The sequence below is a fragment of the Lutra lutra genome, chromosome 2 (assembly GCF_902655055.1).
Source record: "Lutra lutra chromosome 2, mLutLut1.2, whole genome shotgun sequence".
Classification (NCBI taxonomy): Eukaryota; Metazoa; Chordata; class Mammalia; order Carnivora; family Mustelidae; genus Lutra; species Lutra lutra.
In genome coordinates, this window is record NC_062279.1 from 148,616,235 (window position 1) to 148,624,861 (window position 8,627).

General features: G+C 39.8%; 1 long non-coding RNA gene across 1 annotated transcript; it reads right to left on the reverse strand.

Moving 5' to 3' along the window:
* Window positions 1-356: 356 nt before the first annotated feature.
* LOC125094320 (uncharacterized) lies at window positions 357-8,137 on the reverse strand. The gene is made up of 3 exons (XR_007125453.1): window positions 8,034-8,137; window positions 4,991-5,108; window positions 357-918 (listed from the first exon to the last, which is right to left on the reverse strand). It is a non-coding gene; the product is annotated as an uncharacterized LOC125094320 (long non-coding RNA).
* Window positions 8,138-8,627: the final 490 nt, after the last annotated feature.

The following is an 8,627-nucleotide window of genomic DNA, read 5'->3' on the forward strand; positions in this document are numbered from 1 at the left end:
ATAACCACAACAACAATAATAGTACCTGACAATACTAAGTGTTGGCGAGATGGTAGACTAGTATTGTGATATGTTGCCTGTGGGGATGCAAAATGGTACAATCACTTTGGAAAACAGTTTGGCAATTTCTTACAAAGTTAACTTGTACTCATCCCAGATTCAGCACTTCTACTTCTAGGTATTTACCCAAGAACACAAAAACTTAGGTCACACAGAAACATGGATGTAAATATTTATAGCAGTTTCCTTGGTAATCACCAAAACCTGGGAACAACCCAAATGTCCTTTAACTGATGCATGGATGAATAAGCACTGGTGTATCCATACAATAGAATGCCCCAGGGCCACAAACAAGAACAGATTACTGATAGACACAACAACAGGGATGGATCTCAAATACATTACACATTATGCAAATGAACAAAGCCAGTTTTCCATTTATATGACATTGTGTAAAAGGCAAAGCTAGAGGGATGAAGAACTGATGGTGGTCCACAGGGTTACTGGGTAGGTGGAGTATTTGAATATGAAGGGTTTGAACAGAAAGCAGTTGCTGTGTGTTAATGGAGCTGTCCTATATCCTCATTGTGGTGATGGTTACACTGGCCTATGTCAGGTCTCATAAAACTGTACGTAAAAGAGGATACTGTAATGTATGCTTATTAAAAATAAATTTACAAAAGTCAGGTATTGTTTGCAGGGCATGCTTTTCACTTTCCAGCTACACCAAAGAGACACCTCACAAGTTCAACATGGGACTGATGTCACATGACAACACGCGTGGCAGCCAGTCTGTGGCCTTTCACCCTTCACCACTTTTCTGCCACACTATGGTGAAGGCCTACAGATGGCTCGCTTTATTTGTTTCCAGCCTTCCCTTTTCTGAGCTGCATTCTCCTCTTGTCAAGAAGACAGGACCTGGAACACACAGGAGGGAAATGGGAGCATAGTCATTTGCATACTCTAATTAAACTGCTGTATGGTGAGCTTTCTTTCTTTGGTTATATTGGAATAGAAACAAAGGTGTGCCTCTAATTCAGAGTTTGGAGTGTCATCCCTGGGAACTGGCATGAATAAAATAGGCCAGGAAGGTTTGCATGCATTACAACCTTAATGCAGCTCTCTGCTGCATGACTTAAGGGCAGAGCACCTGGCATCACAGTCCTTTGTGGACTGACCTTTATCTCAGGTAAGTGGGGCCTTTCCGGTTGGGTCTCTTCCTGTCAGGTGTGTAGGGAAAGATGATAGCCTGGCCCATGGATGAATGATTGCTTCTCATCCATGGAATTCATTTTCATATTTGAAGTGTTGCATAATCTGGGGGTAGATAGAGCACTGAACTGGAAATCCAGGATACACAGACTTCATGAGGACCTTGCTGCTGATACTTAGGTGAGCACCTTAATACCTTAATGCCTGAAAAAACTCATGAGGGGTAATTTGTCATAAGAATGCAGACAATTTACACATGATTTAAGTTTATAAAGTGCTTTCACATGGTTTAATCTTTTTAATCTTCAGGTTCAGATGGGGAAAGAATGGATGAGCGCCATTCAGTGTTTGGTTTTATAGGATGGGGATGTCTCAACTCTACATTCACTCTGTCCAGATCTTTCAGTTAATGAAGCAGATTTGATCCCAGACTTAACTCATTCCCAAATCACAGAATTTGAGATCTGGCTTTTTCTTTTCCTTTTTCTTTTCTTTTCTTTCTTTCTTGTCTCTGTGTGTGTGTGTATATATATATATATATATCTAGAGAGAGAGAGAGTTGAGGTCCAGAGATAAGAGTGGGTGAAGGTCATTGAACTTGTAAATTGCATCCTTAGAAAATTAGGCCACAGGATTGGGAAATACAATGCTATGGGGACCCAGTACTGTATGGATAGTGTTTATAACATCTGTAGAAGAAGCTGAATTACTTTTTATCTATACTAACAGTTGAGAAAGGATAAATAGAGGCAATTTATGAAGTGCTTTGAATTCTTTAGGTTCAATAAAATAATTAGAAATCGTGGCCAATGGGACATAAAGAGAAAATAAAAATAAAAGGAGACATGATTTCAGTAAGGGTGTGGGCTAAAATTCAAGTTGAGCATGCTGAAGTGGAAATAAATTGAAATAACTTATTAATCCTAAGGTTAAATTAGAGGTGCAGTTGTGAACTGCATGACCTTGACTAGAAATAAGATTTTTCCCTTCTCTCCCTTTAGCAATCTAGCATTGGCGTCTTCCCATGCCCCAGCACTCATGTGGAAAGCACTGGCAAGGACACTGAGCACCCACATCTCATTCTCCAATCCTAGGTAGTTCTTAAACTAAAGAGAACCAAGACTCCTTGGAGACCATCAAGGAGAGGAAAAATTTTTCCTACGCCTTCTGGTTCTTCTGGCTGGTCTAATAATTAAATTGGCGTAAGACACAACAGGAGGAAAGCAAATTTAATTTATACTTATGGGAGGTGATAGAAATATGAGATCCAAATAAGTGACCAGAGCAGGCAGTTTTTATTTATACCTTTAAACAAATAAACAATAAATTTATAGAACTGACAAGAAAAAGACACTTAGGCTTGGGTACTAATTAGACTAATTAGTAAACAAACTAAGCAGAGCTTATTTATGCAGTGTCTGGTCCCTGAATTCCCTGTTTCTGGTGATAAGGATGTCTCTCTACCTCCTTGTGCAGGGAGGGGACCCTTAACACAGAAGATTTATTCCTCCTTTCCAGGGGACAGAGAGGAGAGTCAGAATGTCCTTCTTACTCTGCTTGTTTCTCAAGTAACTTTGATTTGAAGTAATCAATATGCCACTTTGGTATATTTTGGGAAAGCTTACCCTGAGCCCCATAAAGATCAATTTCCTGCTCTTATAAGAACACCAATCATTTGGATTAGTGTCCACCTTAATGACCTCATTTTAATTTAGTTAACTCTTTAAAGAACATATCTCCAAAGACAGTTATATTATTAGGTATTGGGAGGGGTTGGGACTTCCATTTGTGAATATAGAGAAGGATACAATTCAGCCTATAACATATTCTATATCACAGATGTAAAGAAGGAAGAGTGCAAAGACATCAGATTGCAGGAAAAGGCATGTCTGGGGACATTCTTTTGACATAATAAGTCAATCAGGATTCTAAGAGGAACCCAGGTAAGAAATAGTTGCTAGGGTTTGAATCACTTTGGAAGTCCTAACTGTGTCACTTGTTCTGGTCAATAATCAATTCATGGATAACTCAAGAAGCTCAGCAGGTCTACTATCATCTTTTTGTTTGGTAGGGGACTGTAAATTGGAAAGATGCATTAAGATATATTAAGTTACATAAACAAATAAGAAATAAGCTAAATCTATAGAATCACTAATTTTCTCATAGGTTGAATAGAAATATAAATGTTTTATAATTATTGTGCTAATTTGTGAATATCATGCCTATTTTAAGGTGTCTGAAGCACTTAAGGGAACGTGGCACATTAGGCTTATGCTTTTATTGAGACAGGAATTTGACTAAGGTTTGTAATTAACTTCTGAATGTGTAAGAAGATTAGTAAAGTTTATATTTGATTTGTTAGTTGTGTAATCTTAAACATTTAGAGAAATTTCACTTAATATACTTATAAGTATAATTACATTGCACACTAAAGAAAGGGCAGGTAATGTATTTGATTTTCTACATACACATGAACTTCTTTTGAAGTAAACCTCCTAGCAGGACTCATGAGGTGTTTAAGAGCTGGAAATAGGTGTGATGTCAACAGTCCTTGGCAGAGAGGGTGTGTGGTATGAACTAGTAGCCCTCATACTCAGCCCTCCCCTTCCACCTCCCAGGACTCCTAGCTATTAATTCCAGTACAAAAAAGGAAGCTGAGTCACACTCAAATATATATTTCACTAAATTTCCTCCTTTGATTCTGCCTCATTAAGAAATACTGTGGCTATCCCTGTACTTCTTAAAGGGGTGGGGATTGAGGAAGATGATTTGCCACTAAAGTGGTTTTAATCAAAATTGTTCCTACAGTCACTCACTGACCTTCACTAGCCCCATTTGTGCTCCAGGTTTTTCCACATCCTTACCTTTGCTCATGTCACTATCCCCTCTTCTAGTACTATCTCCACTTCTGTTTACTCAGAGGTGACCCAAAGCTTGGGTCCACCCCACAAGAAGACATTAATAGTATACGCAGGAAATTTATCTCGCCCAGAGTCTGATTTGATGAGAAAACGGATTCAATAAATTTAATTCATTAAAATAGTCCATGATTGGGGTGCCTGAGTAGCTCAGTGCGTTAAAGCCTCTGCCTTCGACTCACGGTCCCGGGGTCCTGAAATCGAGCCCCACATCGGGCTCTTTGCTCAGTGGGGAACCTGCTTCCCCCTTTCTCTCTCTGCCTGCCTCTCTGCCTACATGTGATCTCTGTCAAGTAAAATAAAAAATCTTAAAAAAAAAAAAAAGAGTCCATGATTTAAGATACTATTAGAATACCCCATTACTATTTGCATTTCAAAATGGTGCTATAAAGGAGGCACATGCTTAATCTGAAAGAGTTATCTGAATACTGGACATGAATTCAAACCAGCTTTTTAAAATACCTCCACATGCCCATGATTATGCTATGGACCAGGTCCCTGGTTTTAGTCATGGCATCACTATTTATGGGAAACTTGACCACATAGAAATTAATGTCAGTAGCTATCACGTTGTGAGTACCTCCATAAGTGCTATTTGGTACTTTGTGCACATCAATACATGAAATACTCCCTCTACCCAGTGTTCCATGTCTTAGTTTCCTGCAGATGATGATTAGAGACTTAAAAATGTCAAGGTAGTTCTCATAGTAATATCTGGGTAGAGTCGAAATTCAAATTTTGGTCTTGTAAGCTATAAAACTATTCACTATAAATCTAGTTCACTTTTTACTTTGATTCACTGTTGCTTTACCCCTTGAATCTAAGTTTCCCTTCAGTGAAACCATCACTAGGATACCTACCAGGAGATCCTTGTGCAATCCAATGTCATTGATGTGAAGAGAAGGCACGCCTATTTCCATGATGAAATCCAGGGTGGGTGGGCATTTTCAAATCTCCAGGGTACTCTGTCCCAAAAACCTGGTTTTAAATACATATGTGTTTATAATTATATTTATACTGGTATTTATACATCTATAAATACTAAAGGTAAGTCCTACTTGTCTCTCAATTTGAGGCAGAGTATAGATGGACAGTGAGGCAGGGACCCATTTACCCTTCCACTTGGCACAGAATCCGGGTCTAGGTTTGCCGTTGCTCAGAGTAGGGTTGACAGATTAACAAATATAAATATAGAGTTTCTATTTACATTTAAAACAGGCAAAACACACGTTTTAAGTAAAGTTATGTCTCATATAATATTTGTAGGTAACACTGGAGCACAGTTATAAAAAAATGTTTTTCACTTGAAATTCAAATGCAAGTAGACACCCTCTATGCTATCTAGCAACCCCGGTCATAAGCCCTGGGTCTCGAATTGGCAGCTCTCACCACAGATAGGCTCTTCCTAGCAGGGAACTGACATATCAGAAATGAATAGGCCTGTAGACAGAGGGCCAGGCTGACCCTCAGTGCCTGTCCCAGAGACAAAGAAAAGGAAAAGACAGGTTATCAGTTACAAAAGACAAGATTAAACATCTCCAGCATTCATAGAGGAGTTTGGCCCTCTTACAAAAAGGATAGTCTCTTTTCCTATTTGATGTTGACCTGATTTTCTTTTTTTATTTAGAAAAGCAGACAATTCTACTTTTCTGCTCAGCTCAAATTTGGGAAACTTCTAGATTGCTATTTCATTTTTTTTCCCTGTTGTGGGGTCACATGTATTTGTAGTACATGTGACTACAAATGTACATGTGTACATTTGTGTACTACTAAAACATGCAAAAACAAAAATAAAAATACCTTTCTATTTCCTATTTAATCTTTCTACTCCACTGTGTTGTGGAAGAGAATCTAAATTAAGTTCAATCTGGAAAGCTAAGTCCTATCTAATAATTGAAGTGATCTTTTTGGAATAACACATTTCCTTAGTGTTAAATGTTTACAGCATGAAATAGTCTTTCAGATTATTTTCCCCATACCTCTCTTTTCCACCAAGATGGCATCAGGGTACATGGGGAAGAGGGGCTCATAGATCCATGCATACCATCTGAGTCTGCACTGATATCAGCCAATGACCAGTCTGGGGTGTTCCCTGAACTGAGAACTGACCAGGGGTCAGCCTATGAACCTCACAACTTGAGTTCCAGATCCTGACTTTTCTACCAAGAGACAAGCATCCTCTCATACTCCACCCTCTTTCATGGAATGACTCTCAGCATCTGCTGGACCATCTGTACTCTCAGTAATGTTCCATCCCCACCCCTCATGTCAGTGGGGAACTTCTGGATACTGTCACCAGCTCCTTGGAGCCAGCTGTCTAGCCTTCTCCCTCAACTTCTGTTCAGCCTCATCCACCTCTGCTCATGCAGAGTGTGGCCATGGGGAGTGTTTCTCTGGGGGCTGGCCACTTTCCAAAGTTTTCCCTGAGAACCATGTCATTGGTTCCTCATTATGTTTTGAGTGCCCCCAAACCTTTCTGAATGTGTTTAAAGCCCTCACTCTTGCCGGAGACAAAGGAGGACCACTCCTTCTTAGTTGCTCAGTCTACTCCTGCCATTGATCAATTCCCCCAAATTTTCTGGGGCCCAAAGGGGCATGTTTCAACCTTCACTATACCATGCCCTGAGTTCTGTCTACCTCAGTAATTAAAAAGTAGGTTCCACTTGGCTCTCAATCTCCATGGAACCTACGGGAACTCAGAACATTATGTTTCTTTGTAATAAGCCTCATTATAGAGATCCAGCACGAGAACTGAAGTCGATTGATGGTTTCTGTTCAAGGCAGGATTCTGGGGTGATAAACCTCATGGTTTATTCTTGGAAGTAGAAACCTGCAAAGGGCATTATTTGGGGCCAAGCAACAATTCATTATCCTTCTTTCACTCCTCCCATGGTTCTCTGCAGGGTGAAAGACCTTGCTCTACAGTCTTCCTTTGGCTGCTTCATGCTCCCACATCCTTGATTTCCTTCCCCAAATGAATTTTACCTCGTCTATTTGCCTCGTTACTCCTTCTCTCTAGAGTGGTCTTCCTTTCCTTTCTCTCTTGTGTCTTCCCCCCTTTAAGATCTCTACTCCATTTGCCTCCTCCCAGAAGACCACCCTGACCACTGTCTATAATTATCTGAGATTTCTTTCTTTATCCTTATGTTTTACCCATTTCCTTTCATCTGTAATGTAACTTGCATCATGATAGGAACATTTCCATTTGGTTCATTTTTGCATTTTCAGTGTTTATCTCATGGTAGTTACTCATAAATATTTGTTGACAAAAATGAAATTTATCACATGTATCTATACCCATATCCATGAATGATAGTTCAACTATAATGATAATTTTATCATAGCTACCACAAGGGTACCTGTGCTGTGTACTGGCACCATACTTAGTCATCCATATTCTTCCTAATTTTTAAAGCATCCTGATACATTTCACAAACAGAGACACTGGGACTTGGATGAGTTAATTTTTGCCTGAGGTCACTCAGATTAAATGTTAACAGGTGGCAGAGCTGAGAAGAGACCCAGATATGTCAAACCTTAAAGTTTTCTATTACATTATACTTCCTTTCAAAAAACAAAAATAGTGCTTTAGTTTTACAATGTGCTTTGAGGTACTTTGGGACATGTAAGGTGCATTAAAATAACTCTTGATTTGGTGTCAGAATACATAGATCTGAAACCAGGGTTGCTCAACCTTGGGGCTAATAACAATTTAGTGCAGACCAGTCTTTGTGATAGGGGCTATTCTAGGCATTGCAGGATGTTTAGCAGCACACCTGACCTCTGGATGCCAATACTATCATTCCTCAGTGGTGACGGTCCCAAATTTCTGAACATGGACAAAGGTCCCCTGGAGGCAAGAAGACCCCTGATTGTAAACCAGTGCTTTCCACTGATGCCTACCATTTATGTGATCTGGATCAGTTCATTGTCCTTCTCTGAGCTCAGCGACCTGCGCTGTGGAGCAGGAGTTGCAAATCGCCACTGGGACCGTAAACCTTATCAGTAGCTCTATGAAATTAGAAGATGTTACATTGATTAAGAGCTTATTATATGTAAGTTATCATGCCAAAGTATATATTTTCTTGTTCAGTCCAGCCCACAACCCTCAGAAGTACTAGGATTAGCTCCATTCTCCATGTTCAGAAAGGAATGCCCTGAGGAACAAGGCAACATTCTCACTTCACAGATTTGGTAGGTGTAATATGGGAGAGGCAAACCCAGGTTGATTATAAGACAAGGGATTTGGGGGGAAAAAAGAAAAAAGAAAAAAGAAAAGAAAAAAAATAAAGTAGGTCATTCCATTTGTTTGTTTGGTTAGTATTATCATCTTGCAATATAATAAACAACATCAAAATGTGTTTATCTGGGGCGCCTGGGTGGCTCAGTGGGTTAAGCCACTGCCTTCGGCTCAGGTCATGATCCTAGGTCCTGGGTTCAAGCCCCACATCGGGCTTTCTGCTCAGCAGGGAGCCTGCTTCCTCCTCTCTCTCTGCC